We start from the raw sequence: 23415 nt of genomic DNA, 5'->3' as shown, positions 1-23415 counted from the left end.
CACACCCACAGCCAACATAGTTCTCAATGGTAAAATACTGAAACCGTTTCCTCTAAGACCAGGAACAAGACAAGGCTGTCCACTCTCAACACTATTATTCAACATAGTTTTGGAACTTTTAACCGCAGCAATCAGAGAAGAGAAATAAAAGGAATCCAAATCAGAAAAGAAGAAGTAAAGCTGTCACTGTTTGCAGATGACATGATACTATACACAGAGAATCCTAAAGATGCTACCAGGAAACTACTAGAGCTAATCAATGAATTTGGTAAAGTAGCAGCATACAAAATTAATGCACAGAAATCTCTTGCATTCCTATACACTAATGATGAAAAATCTGAAAGAGAAATTAAGGAAACACTCCCATTTACCATTGCAACAAAAAGAATAAAATACCTAGGAATAAACCTACCTAAGGAGACAAAAGACCTGTATGCAGAAAACTATAAGACACGAATGAAAGAGATTAAAGATGATACAAACAGATGGAGAAAAATACCATGTTCTTGCATTGGAAGAATGAGCATAGTGAAAATGACTCTACTACCCAAAGCCATCTACAGATTCAGTGCAATCCCTATCAAACTACCAATGGCAGTTTTTACAGAACTAGAATAAAAAATTTCACAATTTGTATGGAAACACAAAAGACCCCGAATAGCCAAAGCAATCTTGAGAAAGAAAAATGGAGCTGGAGGAGTAGGCTCCTGTACTTCAGACTATACTACAAAGCTACAGTAATCAAGACAGTATGGTACTGGCACAAAAAAAGAAATATAGATCAATGGAACAGGATAGAAAGCCCAAAGATAAACCTACACACATATGGTCACCTTATTTTTGATAAAGGAGGTAAGAATATACAATGGAGAAAAGACAACCTCTTCAGTAAGTGGTGCTGGGAAAACTGGACAACTACGTGTAAAAGAATGAAATTAGAACATTCCCTAACACCATACACAAAAATAAACTCAAAATCGATTAAAGACCTAAATGTAAAGCCAGACACTATAAAACTCTTAGAGGAAAACATAGGCAGAACACTCTATGACATAAATCACAGCAAGATCCTTTTTGACCCACCTCCTAGAGAAATGGAAATAAAAACAAAAATAAACAAATGGGACCTAATGAAACTTAAAAACTTTTGCACAGCAAAGGAAACCATAAGGCGAAAAGACAATCCTCAGAATGAGAGAAAATAGTTGCAAAGGAAGCAACTGACAAAGGATTAATCTCTAAAATTTACCAGCAGCTCATGCAGCTCAATATCAGAAAAACAAACAACCCAGTCTAAAAATGGGCAGAAGACCTAAATACACATTTCTTCAAAGAAGATATACCGATTGCCAACAAACACATGAAAGAATGCTCAACATCACAAATCATTAGAAAAATCTAAATCAAATCTACAATGAGGTATCACCTCACACCAGTCAGAGTGGCCATCATCAAAAAATCTACGAACAATAAATGCTGGAGAGGGTGTGGAGAAAAGGGAACCCTCTTCCACTGTTGGTGAGAATGTAAATTGATACAGCCACTATGGAGAACAGTATGGAGGTTCCTTAAAAAACTACAAATAGAACTACCATACGACCCAGCAATCCCACTACTGGGCATATAGCCTGAGAAAATCATAAATCAAAATGAGTCATGTACCACAATGTTCATTGCAGCTCTATTTACAATAGCCAGGACAGGGAAGCAACCTAAGTGTCCATCAACAGATGAATTGATAAAGAAGATGTGACACATATATACAGTGGAATATTACTCAGCCATAAAAAGAAACGAAATTGAGTTATTTGTAGTGAGGTGGATGGACCTAGAGTCTGTCATACACAGTGAAGTAAGTCAGAAAGAAAAACAAATACTGTATGCTAACACATATATATGGAATCTAAAAAAAAAAAAAAAAACCACAAAGGTTCTGACAAACCTAGGGGCTGGACAGGAATAAAGATACAGCCATAGCGAATGGACTTGAGGACACAGGGCCAGGGGAAGCGTAAGCTGGGACAAAGTGCAAGAGTGGCATGGACATATATACACTATCAAATGTAAAATAGATAGCTAGTGAGAAGCAGCCACATAGCACAGGGAGATCAGCTCGGTGTTTTGTGACCACCTAGAGGAGCGAGATACGGAGGGTGGGTGGGAGATGCAACAGGAATGGGATATGGTGATATATGTATACATATAACTGATTCACTTTGTTATACAGCAGAAACTAACACATCAGTGTAAAGCAATTATACTCCAATAAAGATGTTAATAAAATTAAAAATAAGATTAAAAATAAATAAAGAGGGGAGCAGAGAATGAAGTAGAGTGGTGCATTCGTTAATTTCCCAGCCTCTAACCACCAAGATTCAGGTGCAACTCACAGAGTGAGGCCAAAAGCCATATTAATCTGCACTATGAATGTTTAGCACTGTGGAAAGGAATGTTACAAGGCAAAGGAAGGAACAGGCTTCTCTGCCACTGTGTTGGCCTTGAAGCAACAAAATAGAAATGTTAATTACCATTTGGATTATCATTCTGTAATGATGTCTTTATTGTGGCAATCATTAAATTTTAAGTAGAATTAAAGACATTAAATCAGACCCTTAGGAGATTCTACTGCTTGAGTTTGTAAAGATACCTACTTTAAATGTGTCTTTGAGGGTAAAATGTATATAGTAATTTAGTTTAGATTTGCTTATGAACAATATTGTGCACAAAGAAGTCTTGAATATAATATATAGAAGTTATAGCCAGTGCTTTTGTAAAAAACATATTTTAAATCCCGTGTCACATAACATAGTTTTAATAAATATAATTTACAGCAATCCTTACATGAAAATAAAAAGAAATAGGTATGGAATGTATGGGGAATTACAGCATTTTAAATAGGGAAAATAGATTCAAGTTATTTATCATTTCCGCTAAATGACATGTTTGAGTTCTTAGGACATGGAAACTATGATAAAAGATTGAATGAGGGCTTCCCTGGTGGCGCAGTGGTTGCGAGTCTGCCTGCTGATGCAGGGGACACGGGTTCGTGCCCCGGTCCAGGAGGATCCCACGTGCCGTGGAGCGGCTGGGTCCGTGAGCCATGGCCGCTGAGCCTGCACATCCGGAGCCTGTGCTCTGCAACGGGAGAGGCCACGACAGTGAGAGGCCCATGTACCAAAAAAAAAAAAAAAAAAGATTGAGTGAAATTCAGTAATTTTTATCAGAGACTTGAATAAGGTTATAATAAAGCACATGCCGATATTTTGGCAGCATTTGATGACAGAATTGGAGCCCAATTGGCTATTATCCCTGGAATTTCATTATGTTAATTTTATAGACAAATGAAATAAAAAACAAAATTACATTCTTTGGTTCCTTTGTCTATGTATTTACATATTGGTTTTATTTTTCCTTATTTACATGTGTCAAAATTTATACACATGCATGTACCCACAAGCATATAAGATATGGTTTAAGATTATGAGATTTGTAATAAAAATATTATGCTTTGAATATGTATTCTGCAAATTCTTACCTGTATGCTCTTGGGCAAATTTTTAATCTCAGTTTCCTTACTTTTAAAATGTAAGTTATGACTCTGTCTCCTGAGAGAGGGGTAAATGTATGCAGAACTCTAAGTACCAGCAAGTCTCACCTCCCTCTGTCTGTGGTCTTAGCCTCTCCTGGAGGTTGGAGGTCTGGGAAATGAAGGCAAACAATCTCTTTTTACACCAATTTGCCACAGATTTTCAATCTGTGCTTCCCTCTCTCTCTCTCTTTCTAAATTTATTTCCTCTGGTGCTGGAGGACATGCATGGTTCAATCTTCCCTTAAAATCCAAAACTTGAGTTTTGACTACAGAAGGTGAAATAGAGCAGTCTCCTCAGCTTGCTTTAGTGCAAAGAGATATATTATCAAAAAGTAAAAGTACTTTGGAAGAGTTTTTTATATGGATTTTGGAGCCAAAATGTTAGTTTAACAAAAGCCATCTTGCTTGGGATGGGCAGGATCATTAGGTAGGAGGCTCAGCCTCGCACAGGACTTAGCTACTACCCGATTCTCTTTACTATTGTATGAACTTCTAACGCTATGCCAAGTTTAAAGAATTTTTGTGTACTGTATTGACAGCTCTTTTAAGGCTTTTGATCGTGGCAACATACATAAAATGTAGAATTTACCATCTTAACCATTTTTAAGTGTACAGTTTAGTACACGTTAGTGTTAAGTACATTGAAATTGTGGTGCAGTAAATCTTCAGAACTCTTTTCATCTTGTAACATTGAAACTCTATACCCATTAAACAATATCGACAACCTTTTTATTATTCTTGAATATATAATGGTATAGAACAAATCTTATGTGACTTACATGAGGTGACAAAGAAGACTCAATGTAAATATATCAGATTCCACATTAACACAGAATGCCAACTATACACATGTATATATTGCATTTAATGCTCAGAATTAACTGATATTAATATTCACTAGTAACATTAACTAATACTTGAATATCATTACCCTACTTTTTACAGATGAAGAAACATTACCAAAGAAGTAAACCATATTCCACTAGCCACAAAGTTGGTAACTTATAGACATGATTTTCTCCCAGTTCTAGATATCGTGCTGGTCACAGTCTTTCCATCCCACTGCTTTTCTCATAGTTCACGCCTCATCCTTTCTTGCCTGGATATGAACCAACACTCAGATCCCCTGGTTGCTAGTGTATTTCAATCCTTCTCCCCTTTGTGTCCAAATAGAGCTATATCAGATGTAAATCTGACCAAGAAACTTTCTGCCTATAATCCTACAAGGAGCTCCTGTAACCTTAAACACCGAAATAGAATTTCTTCCTGTTTTTGTTTCCATTCTTAATGAGATAAAACTGACAAACAATAAGCAGCACATATGCCAGGTATACGAATTGATGAAAGTATGTATATGTATTCACCTTTTTTTTTTTTTTTTTTTTTTTGCTGTACACGGGCCTCTCACTGTTGTGGCCTCTCCTGTTGCGGAGCACAGGCTCTGGACGCGCAGGCTCAGAGGCCATGGCTCATGGGCCCAGCCTCTCTGCGGCATGTGGGATCTTCCTGAACCGGGGCACGAACCCGTGTCCCCTGCATCGGCAGGAGGACTCTCAACCACTGCGCCACCAGGGAAGCCCTGTATTCACCTTTAAAACCATCAACATAACCAAGATGCTAAACGTGTTCATCACCCCCAAAAGTTCTGACCCCCATTTCCAAGCAACCGTTAATAAAGTAACAGTATGGTTAGTTTGTGCTTTCTAGAATTTTATATAAATACAAATCACAAAGTATGTATTTTTTTCTGGCTTCTGCCACAAAACATAATAATTTCAAGTTTCATTCACAGAGTTGGGTCTGTCAATCACTGTTTCTTTTTGTTGCTGAATAGGGTCCCACTGAATAGATAAACTCCAATCTGTTTACCCATCCAATAGTTGACACGCATTTTATTTTTAGTTTGGGGCTATTATTTGAAAACTGCTATGAAAATCTCGTAAAAGCCTTTGTATGAAGGTATGCTTTCATTTCTCTTGAGTAAATACCTAGGAGTAGAATGACTAGTGCTTATGATAGATGTGTATTTCATTTTTAAGAGAGGCTCAAACTGTTTTCCAACATGTTTGTACTATTTTATACTTCTACCAGCAGTGTATGAGAGTTCTGGTAACTCTGCGTCCTCTGCAACACTTGGTGTACTCAGCCTACATTTTTTAGCCATTCCAGGGGTTGTGTAGTGTATCTTAGTATGGTTTTAACTGGCATTTCTTTTGTGTGTGTGGGGGGGTATTTATTTATTTTTAACATCTTTATTGGAGTATAAATGCTTTACAATGGTGTGTTAGTTTCTGCTTTATAACAAAGTGAATCAGCTATGCGTACACATATATCCCCATATCTCCTGTCTCTTGCATCTCCCTCCCACCCTCCTTATCCCACCCCTCTAGGTGGTCACACAGCACCAAGCTGATCTCCCTGTGCTATGTGGCTGCTTCCCACTAGCTATCTATTTTACATTTGGTAGTGTATATATGTCTATGCCACTCTCTCACTTCATCCCAGCTTACCCTTCCCCCTCCCCATGTCCTCAAGTCCAGTCTCTACATCTGTGTCTTTTTTCCCATCCTGCCCCTAGGTTCTTCAGAACCTTTTTTTATTTTATTCCGTATATATGTGTTAGCATACGGTATTTGTTTTTCTCTTTCTGACTTACTTCACTCTGTATGACAGACTCTAGGTCCATCCATCTCACTACAAATAACTCAATCTCGTTTCTTTTTATGGCTGAGTAATATTCCATTGTATATACATGCCACATCTTCTTTATCCATTCATCTGTCGATGGACACTTATGTTGGTTCCATGTCCTGGCTATTGTAAATAGAGCTTCAGTGAACCTTGTGATACATGATTCTTTTTGAATCATGGTTTTCACAGTGTATATGCCCAGTAGTGGAATTGCTAGGTCATATGGTAGTTCTATTTTTAACTGGCATTTCTTTAACGATGATGTTGGCATCATTTCATGGGCTATATGCCACCTTCGTCAGCAAAGTGTTGACTCAAAATTTTTGCACTTTTTTTTTTTTTTTTTTTTTTTTGTGGTACACAGGCCTCTCGCTCTTGTGGCCTCTCCCGTTGTGGAACACAGGCTCCGGATGCTCAGGCTCAGTGGCCATGGCTCATGGGCCATCTCTGTAGTTCAATTGTAAGAGTCCTTTGTACAAATCCTTCATTTAACATATTTTTTGCAAATATTTTCTCTTCATCTGTATCTTTTCATTTTTTTAACTGTGTATTTTGAAGACAAAATATTTTAATTGTGAAACATTTCAATTATTGAATTTTCTTTCTTATATTTTGTATGTTTTGTCTTATAAGAAAATTTTCCCAAACTGAAAGTCAGTAAGATTTTTCTCCTGAATTGTATAGTTTTAGCTCTTAAACTGGAGTATGATGCATTTCAGCTGAAGTTTTGAATATATCATAAGGTTGAACTCATTGTTTATTTTTTGCATATGGTTATCAAATCATTTCACCAACACTTATTGAAAAGATTATGATTTCCAAACTGAATTACCTTGACATGTGTCAAAAATCAGCTGCCCATGTACGTATCTATGGGTCTTACCTGGGCTCTATTCTATTTCACTGATTTATTTGTTAACATCTACTCCAACGCAATTGTATCTTAGTTACTCTAGCTATGTATAAGCCTTAACATAAGAGGGTGTAAGACTTCCAACTGTAATTTTCTTATTCAATATATTTTGGCTATTCTATATCCTTTGTATTTCTATCTGAATTGCAGAATCAGCTTGCCAATTTCTTCAAAAATCCACTACAGTTTTGACTGAGATTGCATTGAATCTATAGATCATTTCGGGAGCATAGATTTCTTCATGATGTTGTGACCTGTGATCCATGAACAAGATTCTGTAAAATATTCTACGTAGACAATCACATCATCTGGGAGTAATGACAGTTTGAATTTTTCCTTTATGCTCTCAATGCACTTTATTCCTTCTCCTTGCCTCCCTGCACTGGCTCAAGCCACTGTGGCACTATTGATGGAGCTGGTGGGAATGGATGTCCTTGTCTTATTCCTGAACTGAGGATTAGAATTCTGTCTTTCACCATTAAATATGATGGTAGCTGTAGATTTTTCCCAGGTGACCTATATCACTCTCTTCCTGACATCCTGAGAGTTTTTGTTTGGAATGGGTGCTGGATTTTTTTTCAAATATTTTTTCTTGTCTTTTGTTGTATGTGTTGAGTTGACCATGATGGCCTCACTGGACTCCCAGAGCCATCTTCTCAGCTTAGTGAATCCTAAGGGTTCCCCCTGCATCCCCTCCTGTGCTGTGGCCTGAATACGTTCCCAGAAGGAAGCAGACCCACTGTAGGGCTCACCCCCTTGTTTCTCCTCCTGGATTCACGGTCATGTGCTGCCTAATGTGCATCATCTAAAAACTGCTCCTTTGTATATTGTTTCCTATTGTTTAGCTGTTTCATGAGAGAGGACAAATCCAGGCGTTGTTCCTCCATCAAAGACAAATACTGATGTCATCCCACTGATATCCACAGCCTTCTCTCTTGCCAATCTCTAACTTGCAACTTTGTCTTCAGACCTAACAAACTACTCAGGGATCTCCAAAAGTTCTGTATCTTTTCATACTGTTTTCTCTGCCAACTGTGCCCTTATCTACACCTCTATAAACCCCTCATCCTGTGAGATAAAGTATAGCCACTACATCCTCCCAGAAAACCACTCTGTTCTTCCATAAACATCAGGGGCCCTTCTATGTGGACCCCATTGCCTTGTGCTTATCACTGTCACATCAGCACCAACCTGCTCCCCTCTGTGGATTCTGGCTATTGGAGATCAGGACACCTGTCATAGTCTTCCTCGCTCTCCCCAAATCCAGTTCATGATAGAAATTGATAAGTTGAAAGAAGGAATGAATGCTAATATTTATTCCATTTTTCTGTCTGCTTTGGTGTAGATGTATCTGTATTTCACTGAAGTTTCCCTGATGTGCTAGCTTTTAATATTTTTAATCATGAATTGAGAAGTACTTTAATGAGAAGTTGAGAAACCTGAGTGTCTTTTGCTCCAGCAAATGAATTATTTTTAAATTTAATACATATTTTCTTACTTTAAAGCTATTTTTATATAAAATTACTATAGAGAATACTTCATATAAAATTACCCTGGGGTTTATTTGTGCTTATAGGCAATTCAGCTTTATTGTGATAGAGCAAGATATAAATAATGATGAGAGCAAGACAGGAATATTCATAAAATGAAGAAGAAAACCAACATCTTTTAATTTGTCTTTGACATTGAAATTTATGAGTTTATGTGGTAGCCCTCCATAAAATTGCTTTTGCCTTATTGTATTTTAGTGCCAGTGTGGCTTTTGACACTGAAATATTCTTTAGTGTATTCTGTATTAGTCCTTGGCAATAAAAAAAGTTTATATATCAAGCTGTAGTGCCCCAAACAGCACACACACGGTGAATCATCAAAAATCTTTTTTAATGGTCTCACCTATACACCTTTTATGGTTCAGTCACTGTTGTTGTTTTTGTTGTATCTTTCCAAAAGATAAGAACGATACCCTGCACATAGCGTTTTGTCCCTAGAGAACTGATCATGGCCATTCTCTGTAGCTCATTCAGTTCAGAATTAGAAAATCTAGACATGCTTACCCTGACCCTCATATTATTTTTAGACATCAAGTCGAAATAATCCAACTGTCCATTTCAATATTTCCTTTTACTGTCATCCTAGCAGATAGACTGAAGTGAGAAGAAATACTGCCCCTTGATTTTCCTGAAGAATCCTGATTTCTAATATGGTCTCCATTGGCCCCATACATATGGCCATACTTGTTAAGTCAGGCATCTCATCCTTTACACATGAAAAAGGATGCCACTGTAGTCTCTGCTAATCTCTCCTGAAGTTCTATTTTTATTTCACTGTTTGAATTTTTTTAATCTACCGAAATATGCCCTTTTCGCCCTTCTGCTTAGTATCCTTGTTTTCCTCAGGGTGAGCAGAAAGGGAGGAAACATCATAGCATAAAAGCATTTTCAAAGCTATCCACTTCAGCCACCTTATTTTAAAGAAAGGACAAGACACAGAAAGGCTAAATTAGCTGAAGTCTCACAAAGGTGAGAAAAGGAAAGTTTAATAAAACATGTACTTGACTTTTACCAATGATTTGACAGAGTCCTTACGGGAGTTAGGAAATAGCCCCTATTTCCATGTTCTCCTTTCCCACGCTTCACTGAAAGGCAGTCATTCACAGAGTCAGCTGAGGCCGTGGGCACTTTACCCAAATGACCTCATTTAATCCTCACAACAGCCCCATGGCAGATGCGGAAGCTGAACTAAGAAATGAAATAATTCACTCAGTGCTCGGAAATTAATACTATTCAAGAGAGTCAGTGCAGGTCTGTTGGACTCCAAAGTCTTTTCACTGTACAGTGATCTTCCATGATGTCCCCTAAAATAACTGGAAATCTCGAATGGGGGGTGGAGAAAGACATAGTGACACACAGGGAAAGAGAAACCAGTGATCTTTATCATGGTCTTTATCCCATAGTTAGTTTTTTGTAATATTTCTTCTCAGTGTCAGTTCCTTACATCCAATTGAGCCTCCCAAAGGGAAATTTTTTTTCTTTTTTTTGCGGTACGCGTGGCTCTCACTGTTGTGGCCTCTCCCATGATGCGCAGGCTCAGCGGCCATGGCTCATGGGCTCAGCCACTCCGCAGCATGTGGGATCTTCCCGGACCGGGGCACGAACCTGTGTCCCCTGCATCGGCAGGCAGACTCTCAACCACTGCGCCACCAGGGAAGCCCGGAAATATTTTTTTTATGCAACCTCCTATTTTTGTTGAGCCTCACAAGGCCTGGCACATAGTAATATTTAATATATAGTCATGTAATTAATAAAATAAGGGTAAACATTTCTAAATGTGTGAACAGAATTTCTACATATTTTTGACTTGGAATTAAAATTTATATCCCTAAAATGAGGCAATATCCTATTTTTATAAAGACCTGAAAAAATAAGTTTATTTATGATCATATTCGTACATTTCTACTTTCTAGTACAATAACCTGAGATAAGTTAGTATTTAGAAAAATTCCGTAACACATTACCTTTGCACTGGCTGACACTTCTTCCTCAAAGCAAACTTCCATTCTTGCTTCAGGGTCACAGATTTCTTCCTTTTGCCCTGATCATCGCTGCAGACACGAGCCAATGCCAGCTGCCCTCCCACCACGCATCGAACAGAGCAGTGGCTGTCTCGTCCAGGACATCTCCCTGGTTTTCATGGTCTCATGCTTACTTTCCAGTACCCACTCCTCCCCACACCTCCTACTTATTGTGGAACTAAGATGTATTTTAACTTGAAAATATTGACATAATTATACTTTTATAACTTAGTGTTCTCATGGCAGAATCCCAGCCAAACTTTTTATTTCTTTGTGACTTGTGACTGATTCAGGAAAATGCACACATCTGTGGAGAGCCAGTGACCCATTTGTCCACTTAACGATATATTTGGCGGTGATTGTAACTGTAAATGTGGCTCCGCAGGTCAGTATGTGAGGGAGGGAAATGCAGTACTAATACATGGCAGTGACGTTCACCCCACAACTGTACCAGTTACTCAAGTCTTTGTACATCCAGGGCTGCATCACTGACTTGAATATGCATCTAAGCAATTCAGAGGGAACTTAGAAATTTTACCTGTTCCTTCTCTTTCCATGAAATTGACTCACACATGATTCTTAAACGGTTTTCATATCCAGTTTCAAACTGAGAGCCTGTTCAGGGTCAAGTTCTGTTTGGTATTTCATGGTCCTGAAAAAGAAAATGAACTTTTGAAAAAAGAATCGGATTCTAGTCTCCATTAATGGCATGCAAAGCACCAGCATGCATGGGTTTTACATCAAATCTACAAGATAAATTTAACTGATGTGTTTTCCTGTTAAACATTAGCTTTAACATGGACTGTGAGAATCTACGGTTTCACGAGGGCAAGTTTGTAACCGAGACACACACTATCTAAAACAGGTGGAGACCATACATAACTTCCCTTGGAAGGTTAATGTTGTAGCAAATAATGAAATAGAATTTACTGGGCAAATAAGGAAAAGCCACTCCAAATTAACTCTTACAATGATTACTGTATAAGGCACATATGTAATGCTTCTTGTTTTCCTAATAATTGCTATATTTTCCTATAATAAACCATTACACGGTTTCACAAATATCTTTTCCTCTGCTATTAATTGTCCCATTTTATTGAAATATATCCAAGATTGGACAGTAAATCTGGATGTCAAGCATACAAGGGGACATGCCAAAGTCTTGCATTCATCATTTACGCAGGAGACGCTTTAAAACTGGGTTTCAATCCAAACAGAAGTTTCATGTGCAAAGTAAAACTGCTTCCTTAAAAGACCTGTATCCACGACAGGAACACAATGGTTTCTGGTATTTACTTTCTTCAACAGAGAAGCTGAAGAAACACATGCTAGGAATCTTAATGAGCCTTGGTCATAAGGAACACATCAGAGGAGTCTTAAGGTCACAGAATCAGCAAGTTATAGTAAATCTACCAACATCATGCCTGGAGCACTGACCCAGACCCTGATGGCCCTGTTTCCACAAGTCTGTGTTTCACGATGCTTAACTCAACTTTCACAGGAGTTGTCCATCACTGATGATGTCACTACACAGTCCCACATTTAAGAAAGTCACAGTTTCAGAGGTCAGAAAGTCAAAATAAACATTTATTCAACAGGAACGTGTTGTTATCTTTCCCCTGCATGTGTCAGGTCCTTTGTAAAGTTGTGTTAAATAGAAGGGTGAATCAAAAACTGTAGAAATCCCATTAGAAAGTGGAAGATCAAGTTGAGCTTTCTGGAAGCGAGGAGAGGTCAAATGAATGGTTGGCTGTAGTTTAGTAGAGAAAAGGAAATGCAGGAAGAAGCTGAGAGCCCTCTTTAAAACTCCTGTCAACATCTGCCTCCAAATGCCATGTTGGGGGTCACAGAGAGTGGCTCTATAACTCAACTACCTGGAGCCATCTGTACACTACCCCTTTAGAAAGATGTTGCTGAGGAAATATTTTGAGTGTCTATATATAATAAGCATTTTATCCTTTATAAAAAAAAACTTAAAAATTAGTATAAAATGGAAAAGCAAATATTACTTGTGAGAAAAGCTTGGGTGGACTTTGTTCCTTAGCCAAGTACCCAGCACTCCCCTTCCCACCTCCACAGGGCTGTCAAGATTGTGAGCCTCGTGAACACAGGTGATTAATTGATATAGATTTTTTTTTATTTTTGATACCAAAGAAAAGCCTAAATCTGTGACCTTCTATCCCTGCAACATCCAGTGCACGCTGGCACCATGGCCGCTGCTGTACTTGCCACAGCTGCCCTCATCAGTGGGATGAAGGAAAGGGCATGTAGCCCTACAACTGAGCCTCTCTCCCAGGCCAGAGGTTACCAGGTAGCCAGATGGCAGCCCTTCCAGGAGACGGAAGACCTCACCTGTCCCGTCTCTGACATTCACCCGGTACTGCTTTCTACAACCCCGCATTTCTCCCTTCCCTCCCAAACTTTTGCACAGCGCCCTCTGGAATTTCCACTTGGTGAACAGCCACTCGGCTACATCATCAACCCCTTTCCACAACATTCCCTCCTTTTTTCTTGTTGTATAGAAAAGGCTCTCCGAAAATAACGGTTCCCTTCAGCACCCTTAAGAGGCGGATTCTATTCTTTCCCTGATGTCAGGAAGTAATCTGACCTTAATCTCTTGTGCTGTTTATCTCCCTGCATGCACTCTGCACAATTTTCTCTATCTTGGAGCTCCAGCCGCCCTGCTCTGGCACTTTCACAGTCTCCTGGAGTGCAGGCTCCTTGCGGTCATCTGCAGACCTTCAGGACACTCCTTCTCATTCATCAGTGTCCCTTCCACTGGCTCACACTCGTGCCCTACCCACTTTCTCTGGCTGGGATTCTAGGCTTCATCGATATCTACATGAAGATGCCCCTGCAACCCTGGCCTTCAAGTTTACTGACTTCCTAGACTAAAATGTTCTTCTCTTTGTTCTATAGCAGCCACTCTTCCCCATCTTCAAATCCTGAACCACTTCTTGTCTAAATCATCAATCAAAATATTCCACTTTCCAGGCAAAACTTTTTACAGTTCTATCCTGCGCATCCGAGTACCTCCACAAAACAGTGCTTCGATCTCACTGAGACCCTCATTTTTGACCCCTCTGCTTTCTCTCTATCCAGCAAATACCAGTTGTTCTCCTCCCTTTCCACTCAGCCCATCATTTAAATCATGCATTTGTAAATGTCCCAAATTCCTTTGCTTCATATTTTCTTTGCACCCACTTATCAAGCCCCTACTTCTCCTTGTGGGAAATTATACAACTGAGTAGATTGGTGTGACGATAAATTTAGATTCATCACTCTCAACTGGGCTTTTAGTGCTGCTCCATAGAAGTTCTCTCTTCCCCTCTCCACAAAAACTTCAACCCATACAGCTCCAATCTCATCAAACCTCCAGCCTGCCCACCCAGCCCTTGTTCAGGAGATGATATTGTAATGAGAGTTTCAAGCCATCTGCTGGGGATGGTCTCAATGGCCCACCACCAGATCCATGCATCACCAGGGTCTATACCCAACTTCTTCTCCACTGGAGACAGTATTCCTCCCATTCGAGCCCATTCTCTCCTGTGGCTTCCTTCTGGAATCTCAGGCTGTCATTTATGTGGACTTGCTCTTGCATCTTCAACGTTCCCTTACATATAGAATTTGACCCTTCTCATTGACATTAACGTGTACTCTGTTTTCCCATTAAAAAAAACAAAGTAAAACAACAAAAACAAAAATACCTTCTCATTAACATTAACATATACCCTGTTTTCCCCATAAAAACAAATGTAAAACAACAAAAACAAAAATATCTTCCTAGACATTATAGTCCACTTGGGCTGTTGCTTTCCTTTCTTTCACAGTCAAGCTTATGAAAAGTTTGTTCTGTATATGCTCTCTGTGTTACTTCATCTCATTTGTGGATCCATTCACTGGAATAAGACTCCACCACCATATGCAACAAATTCTCCCTAAAGTTTCCAGTGATCTCTCTGTTGCTACATCCAATGAATAACTTTTGCTCTTCATTTCACTTAACTTATTATTAGCATTGTACAGAGCTCCCTCTTCCCTATTTGGTGAAATACTCTCTTCTCTTGTCTCCCATGATGTATGATCTTGACATCCCTCGATCTCTCAGAAATCTTCAGTTTCCTTCGTCAACTCTTCCTCTCCTCCTCCTCTTCTTCCTTCTCCTAGATCTTAGAAAGTTGCAGAGTTATAATCTTAGAGTTATTCCTGGATGCTCTCTTCTCTCAGTACATCATCTTTGGAGCCATTTCATATATCCCTTTATGTACCACTTCATGACTTCAGCCCAGACCACTCTTCAGGGTCCATGCTGGTTTACTCAGCTACTTAACATGACACCTCCACTTGGATCCCTGACCACATCAAACTTATCCAGCTCAAAATTGAAGATCTAATATTTTTCTCTAAATGCTGACTGTTTCTCAATGTCTCTCATCAATGCAGTTGCGCAAGCCAGAAGCTTTGAGGAAATTTTGCTTGTTCCTTGTCTTTCACTTTAGCACTGGATCCTATTGAGTTTACCACCTATGTCTCTCTAACCTGAAAATTTCTCTCCATCTCTATGCTATACCCTGGTCCAGGCTACGTTCCCCATTCAGCAAACAGGAAGGGTTTATAGAAATACAATTCCAGTAATGTCATTCCCTGCCTAAAATACTTCATTGGTTCCCATTGCGCCTCAGATAAAGTTCAAAATTCAAATCTGGCTCCAGCCTACCTTTTTATTAGGAGAAACTAACCTGTTTTTATTTCCGATCCTTGAACCACTAGGTTCCATCTTACTTCAAGGACTTCTCACATGATAATTCCTCTGCTTGAAAATCTTTCCTTCTCATTGTAATCCCCACCCCTCCTACCTATATGACTAATCTTAGTGTTTTTAGTCTTAGCTTAATGTTACATCTTCCCTGTGTTTACACCCCTAAGTAGGAGCAGAATCAGCATCAACTAAGAAACCAACAAGCTTGGTCCCCATACTGCAAAGGCCTTCAGTCTGGCCTACCTGCTGTCTAAGTCCTGGCCATGGAGTGAGGAATGCAAATGAGACCCTGCTCAAATGCCCCAGAGCATCCTGCTGCCAGGACCGCCCACAGGCCACTCTCCATTCTAGAGGTTGGACTCACGTCTCCGCTGTGTACTGCTCTAGGAACAAGGCAGCCAAGAATCTGCTGTGTGCAGCATAGGGGAGAAAGGAATGGAATGATGTTGAGCTCGTGGGGTATGATTTCTACACATCTATCTATGAAGCCCTTCATGCACAGTAGGAGGAGGCTGGGGTTGGAAGAAAACAGTGTTGGTGCAGGCCAAGGGCCTACCTGTGGAGTCTCATCACCAGGCTGTGTACTGGAGACGGAGGGTTACTTGTAAATGGGCCATAAAATGGCTAGAATGAGTGGCATGGAACAGGTTCTCATCCATAGTGTGAAAGTGAAGAAATGTCTTAGAAAAATATCTTGCATTCCCTCATGCAAAACTTTTCACAGGGGGAAAGAAGTTAAAAAATCAAATAGGGGCCAATAGTCCAGACTTCAAATACTTGGGACCAGGATAGAGAAGTAATAACAGAAAGGAGATTGAGTGGGTAGATTTTCAGTACAATAAGAATAAAAAGACTGGTCTCAGCAAATGCTTCGATGCGATAAACACAGTGTACACCCCAAGTTCAGGTAACTCGAAATGCTACTTGCTGAGTCATAAAGTACAATTCCTATTTTACTGAGTGCTTTCTCATTACACATTATATTCCTTAAGTTAATCTAGTGGCTAGATTCTATATTAACTCACAGTTCTACAGATGGCTTGGAGGCCTAAAAACAATTACACAAGTTGAGTCCTCTAACACTGAATACATGGATTAATGTTTCAGCAAACTAATTAAGGTAGAGGAGAGATCAAGTTAACATTCCCAAAGTAAATTTATCACTGCTGATAACCATCATTATGCAGAAGATGGAGACTTTGAGGGTCCAGGCTACTCCAGGGCTACCCATTTGCTATCATAAGATGATGAGCCACAAAAGCTTTGAGTACCAAATGGCCAACTATTTGCCCAGAGGAGGGTTGAAGTCTCCAAAGTTACATCCAGAGAAGTGGCAATTAAACCACAGAAAAGATCTTGACAAAAGTATGAAACCTGAGATGATGGCAGACTTCTCATTATTGGAAACCTCAACCGATTCAGGTTTACCCCATTTAGAAAATTCTATACTCCAAATGCATTTCAAGGGGATCCAGGGGTTTTGAAAAAGAAAATCCCAAATTGTAGAAGAAATCACCCTGTCAAGAAAACACAATGAAGCTAATAACAATTAGAAGCACCACTGTTTGAGAAAGGTTGCAAAGGGTTATTCTATAAAAGCAAATGCAAAACATCAATTAGAACATCAAAATGACTTGCGGTAATTATGCTCATGCCTTTGCTGTTGTGTTTAGATGAATATGCGTTGTAGAAAATAGCTGCACTGTTATCATACGTGTGCAGTTTTTAAACAGTGTCCTCTTTTTGCAACTAATATGACGTTTCACTCTAGTATTAAATTGGATTTAGAGACTCCCATCCCCTCGGAGGCGTCTCTTGGGGATCCACCTACACACATTCCAACTGTCACTTTCTCTTGAGCTGGTCTGTCTCCATGCCATCATGCCTTCAGTGACCTATAGCAATGCTTCTGTATCTGTGATAAAGTTTCATTATCATAGAGACACATCACAACTGATGGCTTCAATCAAATTAGGATGAAAATATTCCAGAGCCGAGCTATTGTCATGTGTAGGCAAACATCATGAATGAGTTTGCAGGGAGTAGTGTGTAGTATGTCATCTTATTGAATGATGAACTCAGTCAGCCTAACTAAATGCTGTCCCATCAGAACCTGTGAAACTTGTCCCTCCGTGGGTGGTGGCCTCCTGTTCTCTTACTAGACTCCAGTGCAGCATGATTCTTGACACCATCTACCCCATGCCTATAAGCTGAGTTGCAGCAGATGTGGCCCAAATCTCTTCCATGTGGAGGAAAATAACATTTATAAGTGTACCGGGGACTTGTGCATCTTATGCAATGGCAGCTGGAAACTTTAATTTTCTCCACACAAAATGCATGCAATATAGGTATGAAATTACAGAAGGTTGTATGCAGTCTCCAGTTCTGGCGCCTCATGAAACACTTTGCAACATATTCTGCACTAAAAAAAAAGTGGACCACAGGCATGAATTTGGATGCATGTGTACATGATCCTGAAATAGTCTGGTGGGTAAAATTCATATGCAATTCCTCCTAATTGTAGTCACTTCAGTCAGAAACTGCGTTAGACAAGAGAAAAATGAACTGTGAGGTTAGGATGAAAGATTTTAGAGTATAATAAACCCCTAACACCAAATGTCTTTGCAAGAATGATGCCACTTGTTTGTAATCTTGAATATCAAAAGTGACTTCTTGTTTTGAAAAAAAAGTCATAGCATCCCTTTAAAAAATGCATGTTCTCAACTAGCAGAGGCCAGCTCAACACATTTTTAACAAAAGAGATCAGGGCCAAATATATTATCAAATTGATGTGGGTTTCTTCTTAATGGAGCTTAGACTGTGAAAATAGCACAAGGGAGTTAAATCAAATGTATGTGTAATAACCTTCGATGAGTCTGCTCTCGTGCTTAATCAGAGACCATGAATGAATGGAGATAACATCAGTGATTCTTCCCGCCCCTTTCTTTAAGTGCCTGTCTGGGGTGAAGGTGAGAAGGGAGGTCAAACCTGTTGATCCTTCCTCTGCCTCTTAAATTATGATAGGCTTGCCACCCTAAGGTCCCTAAACACTAGTCAATCACTCAACTGAAGAATGGGGATTTGATGTAATTTTGGAGGAAAAACTGGTAAGACTTTCTCCTCTATGGCACCTTTCTCAAGGATCTTTAAAGGTAATTTTATCTGTATGCAATTTTTCCTTGAAGCACTGATTTTAGAGCCCAGTCCTCATGGAAGATGAGACCACTATGTAAAGATCCAGTCCAGCAGTACAGCTGGTTTATTATGCTCTGGGATGAAATTGAATTCCTAACACAAGAAGAACAAACGTTGAACATTCAACTCCTTAAAGCTCCCATGTATTTTCTGTATTTCTGAATGATCTAAATAGACTGATGATATGGTTTTTGTATTTTCATCAGATTTTTAAATTACAGAAGTAATACCTGCTCATCTTTGAAAACTTAGAAATCACAAAAAGCTTACACAGACACAGAATCAAAACGGTTAGCATTTTTGTACGTCTGTTTCCAGTATGGTGATGTACTACACATATTACTTTATATCTTGACAGTTTTCATATAACAATATAACTTGAAATTTTTCTGTCAGGAATATTTATACTCAGTGTGATTTTAACAACTCTCAATTAGTATATCTTAAGGACACAGCAATTTATTTAATATTTCCATAATTTTATTAAAAATGATTAAATAAAGTTATACATGGACCTATCTTAAAAAACAAAAAACAAACAAACAAAACCAACTCTAGGTATTTTTTTAGGACAAATTCCTAGAAGTGAACTTTCTGGTTCACAGGAAATGGACATCATTTAGTCTGTTGATGTTAGGATGTCAGTGCCTTCCAAAAGGATTGTACAACTTACTCACAGCAGCAGTTTATCAGAATGTCTTCTTTCCACCATCCCCATGACCCATGGGCATCCTAACTCTTTTAAATCATTGCCAGTAGGATAGTCTGCCATAACCAGGAGGGTCCTGAACCACATGACTTCGGAAAGATAATCAAATAGTATTAGTCAAACTGGTTAACTGTTGAAACAAGAATACCAAAATCTCAGTGACTTTACATAAAAAAAATTCATGTCTTGCTGACACATCAGTTCAGTGCATGTGTTGGGTGGGCAGCCAGCCACACAATTATTCAGGGGCCTCAGCTCTGTCCATCTTTCCTCTGGTAATGTCATCACTCAATAGGGCCCTCACAGCCTTGGCTGGACCCTCTGCCTGTAGCCAGCACTCGTGCGTGGGAAGAGAGAGAATCAGACCCAAGAGAGTTTTATGGTCACAGCCAGGAAATGGCCCAACACAGCTGCTCAGTATTCCATTAGGCAGAACATTCAGCTTCAAAGAATATTCAGACACAGCCTAGTTGTACGGCCCAGAAGAGAGGCAACAGATTTGGCCAATACCTAGCCATCTCTGCCACAAATATTAATATTTGCTTTTGTTTTAGTCTATTTGGAGAGTTTCTACCTTTTTAAAAGGGGAAGTTAGTCCCTTCACTGTGATTTGGAGTGATCACTGATGTACATGTGCCTGTATGCCTGTCACTCTTTGTTTTTGTATCATTACGTTCTTGCACACTTTTCCATTTTACTTCTGCAGCTTGGATGAGACTGTTATCATTCCATTTGTTCCCCTCATTAATCTGAAACTGGGACTAAACTTTCCTATTCAGGTAATGGTGGCTGTAGCATACATAGGACTCAGTAAGATTCATTGTGGACACGTAACTGTATTTCCGCACAATGACTTTTGACACATCCACTTCAGAGCTCCTCCTCCCTGATCTCATACCTTATATGATAAGAGCTTTCACTCATCTTTCTCTATTCCGTCTCCCTTTGGCCTTTATCTCCCCCCTCATTACTGCTTCCTCCTACTCCTAGATTTTGATGAAAACTTCCAGAAATTATCAGCATTTCTATGGAAGAATAAACCTTCTATTTCAAGAGTTATTATGCTAAATATTATTAGTCTATGCTTAGCTTTTATGTCCTAATTATATCATAGAGTGACAGATGAATAAATGAAGAGGCCATCTTGAGATCTCTTTCTGGCCAATTTGTTACACTTTAAAGTCATTTTTTTTTAATACTTTCATCAAATTAGGTAAGAGGGTGATGATGCTTGGCTAGAAATAGAATCTTTCCTTCGTAGACCTCTTCTCTCAAATTATAGATTCAACACTTCTTGTAGCTTAGTCTTACAGATGAAGAATGCATGCTTTTTTTCTCCTTTGTGGGAGCCTATTCTTTTTTTCTAGGACAGGGTTTCTCAGTCTTGGCTATTATTGACCTATTCGTCTGGATAATTCTCTGTTGTGGAGACTGTCCTGAGGCTGTGGGATGTTTAGCAGTATCTCTGCCCTCCACCCAGTAGATGCCAGTACTGTTGCAGCAAAGAAAGTTGGGCTGGAGAGGATGGTCACGTCCTGGGTCTCAGGTGAGTTCCTGGGATGGCCATTGAGTGTGGGTTCTTGGATTCATGCAGGAAAGAATTCAAGACTGAGCCATAGTAAAGTAAAAGAAGGTTTATTCAGGGAGAAACACACTCCACAGACAGAGTGTGGGCCATCTCAGAAAGTGAGAAAGACAAAAGGGAACAGGGTTGTCAGTTTTTATAGGGGTGGGTAATTTCATAGGCTAATAAGTGGGAGGCATATTCCAGCTATTTGGGGGAAGAGGTGGGGATTTCCAGGAAAGGGCCACCACCCACTTTTTGACCCTTGTGGTCACGCTTGTAACTGTCATGGCACCTGTGGGTGCCATTTAGCTTGCTGATGTGTTATAATGAGAGTATACTGAGGCTCAAGGTCTATTAGAACTCAGTCCTCCGCCATCTTGGACCTAGTTTGTTCTAACCAGTTTGTGTATTGTCCTTGGGCTGAGTCATTCTTTTAAAGGTTGTGCCCTGCCCCCTTCCTGTCTCAGTACCATCATCCACTCCCCCTGATCTGTGACAACCAAAAACATCTGCAGACACTGTCAAATGTCCCCTGGGGAACAAAGTCATGCTCAATTGAGAATTACTAGTCTAGAAGTTTGTAAAATTTACTTTTATCTGAAGTTCAAGAAATTTTACTGGGAAGAACCTAATTATGTAGGATCTTTATAAGTTTATTTATACATCCTTCAATTTATGTGAGCCTTTTTACAGTGATCTCTCTCCCCATGGACTGGGACTTAAGGACTCAGACGCTGGGACTCAGATTGAAGCTCCTGAAGGAAGACAGTCTGCACTGTTGTCTCTCACAGTGTCCCAAACATAAAGACCTGGAAGCCTCAGCCTTCAGGTTCAATCCATCCTGGGCTTTGTAGGATCATAAAACCCAGAAAACTCACATGAGTTCAAAATTCACATTCCCCATACCAGCATAGACCCCTGCCAAGCTGGAAGCAGCTCTATCTCCTAAGATTTCATCAAAATCAGCCCCCTGCCACTGTACCCACTTGTCCCAGGAAAAGCACATTCCTCCAGAATTAGCAGTAGAGGGTAAGGAAGTTTATATTCACGTGTTCCCAGAGTCGCCTTTAGGACTTTTACTTACTTTAAAAGACTTGCTTTTGAAAATATTACAGAAGTTGGGAGAGGCTTGGTAAGAGAGAACACTCCATGTGGGAAACTTGCGCCAATGTAAATGACTATAACAGTAAAATTAAGCACAAAAGAAAAGTGAGATAGGGCTTCCCTGGTGGCACAGTGGTTGAGAGTCCGCCTGCCGATGCAGGGGACGTGGGTTCGTGCCCCAGTCCAGGAAGATCCCACATGCTGTGGAGCAGCTGGGCCCGTGAGCCATGGCCACTGAGCCTGCCCGTCCGGAGCCTGTGCTCCACAACGGGAGAGGCTGCAACAGTGAGAGGCCCGCATACCACAAAAAAAAAAAAAAAAAGAAAGAAAGAAAGAAAAGTGAGATAGAATTAGTTGGTAAATGATGCAAATTATTTTAAAATTCCACAGAAATCAATCAATAGTGATTTTTAAGCAAGTATGAAAACAATCAAAATTTTAATATTAGATATAAGCTCTCTCTCTAGTTTTGAAAATTCTTCCAAAGGGGTGTGTGTGTGTGTGCGTGTGTACATATATATATATATATATATACATATATATATATATATATATATATATACATATATATATACATATATATGTATATATATATACATGTGTATATATATATACATATATATATGTATATATATGTATATATATATACACATGTATATATATATATGTATATACATATATATATATATATATATATGTGTATATATATATATATACAGAAAGAGAAAATCCACTGACAGGGTATATCATGAAAAAAATAGGTATAGAACTAGAAATAAAGAGGATGAACCATTACAAAATACAAAAAGAACTTAAATGGAACCCCAAGGAACCACCAGTATAAAAGAAAAATCTGTTCCTAAGGAATGATTTTCTAAGGTGATAAGTTAAACATATTCAAACAGGTACTAAATGAAAACAGAATGGTTGTATAAGATACAAGTAAGAAGGACAGAATTTCTCGTTTATCAGTGACAAAGGCAAATAGAAAGTCCAACGTGAGTCTTATCAGACATGCTCCCAGCAGAGTAAACAAGGAACAACTACAAATATCAGAAGCAGGAACAACATCAGGAAAATGTTGGTGCATTCGTTTGACTGATAATCAGATCAACCCCCCAAGGTTCTTTTCTTAGTGATTTCACTTCAAAGAGATTTCATAAGTAACACTCTTTGGCATGTTTTTATCCTTTTAGCGATCATTGTTGAGAGCTTTCAAATGAGCAAGAAAATATCTGCCTCAAAACTCAGACTAGATTTTTTTTAAATGACTCCTGGAGCTGTTGCTGTCTTCAACTCACAAAGAAATAAGCTACA

The sequence above is a fragment of the Mesoplodon densirostris genome, chromosome 17 (assembly GCF_025265405.1).
Source record: "Mesoplodon densirostris isolate mMesDen1 chromosome 17, mMesDen1 primary haplotype, whole genome shotgun sequence".
In the NCBI taxonomy this organism is placed as follows: Eukaryota; Metazoa; Chordata; class Mammalia; order Artiodactyla; family Ziphiidae; genus Mesoplodon; species Mesoplodon densirostris.
The sequence above is the reverse complement of the archived record's forward strand: the minus strand, read 5'-3'. Positions refer to the sequence as shown.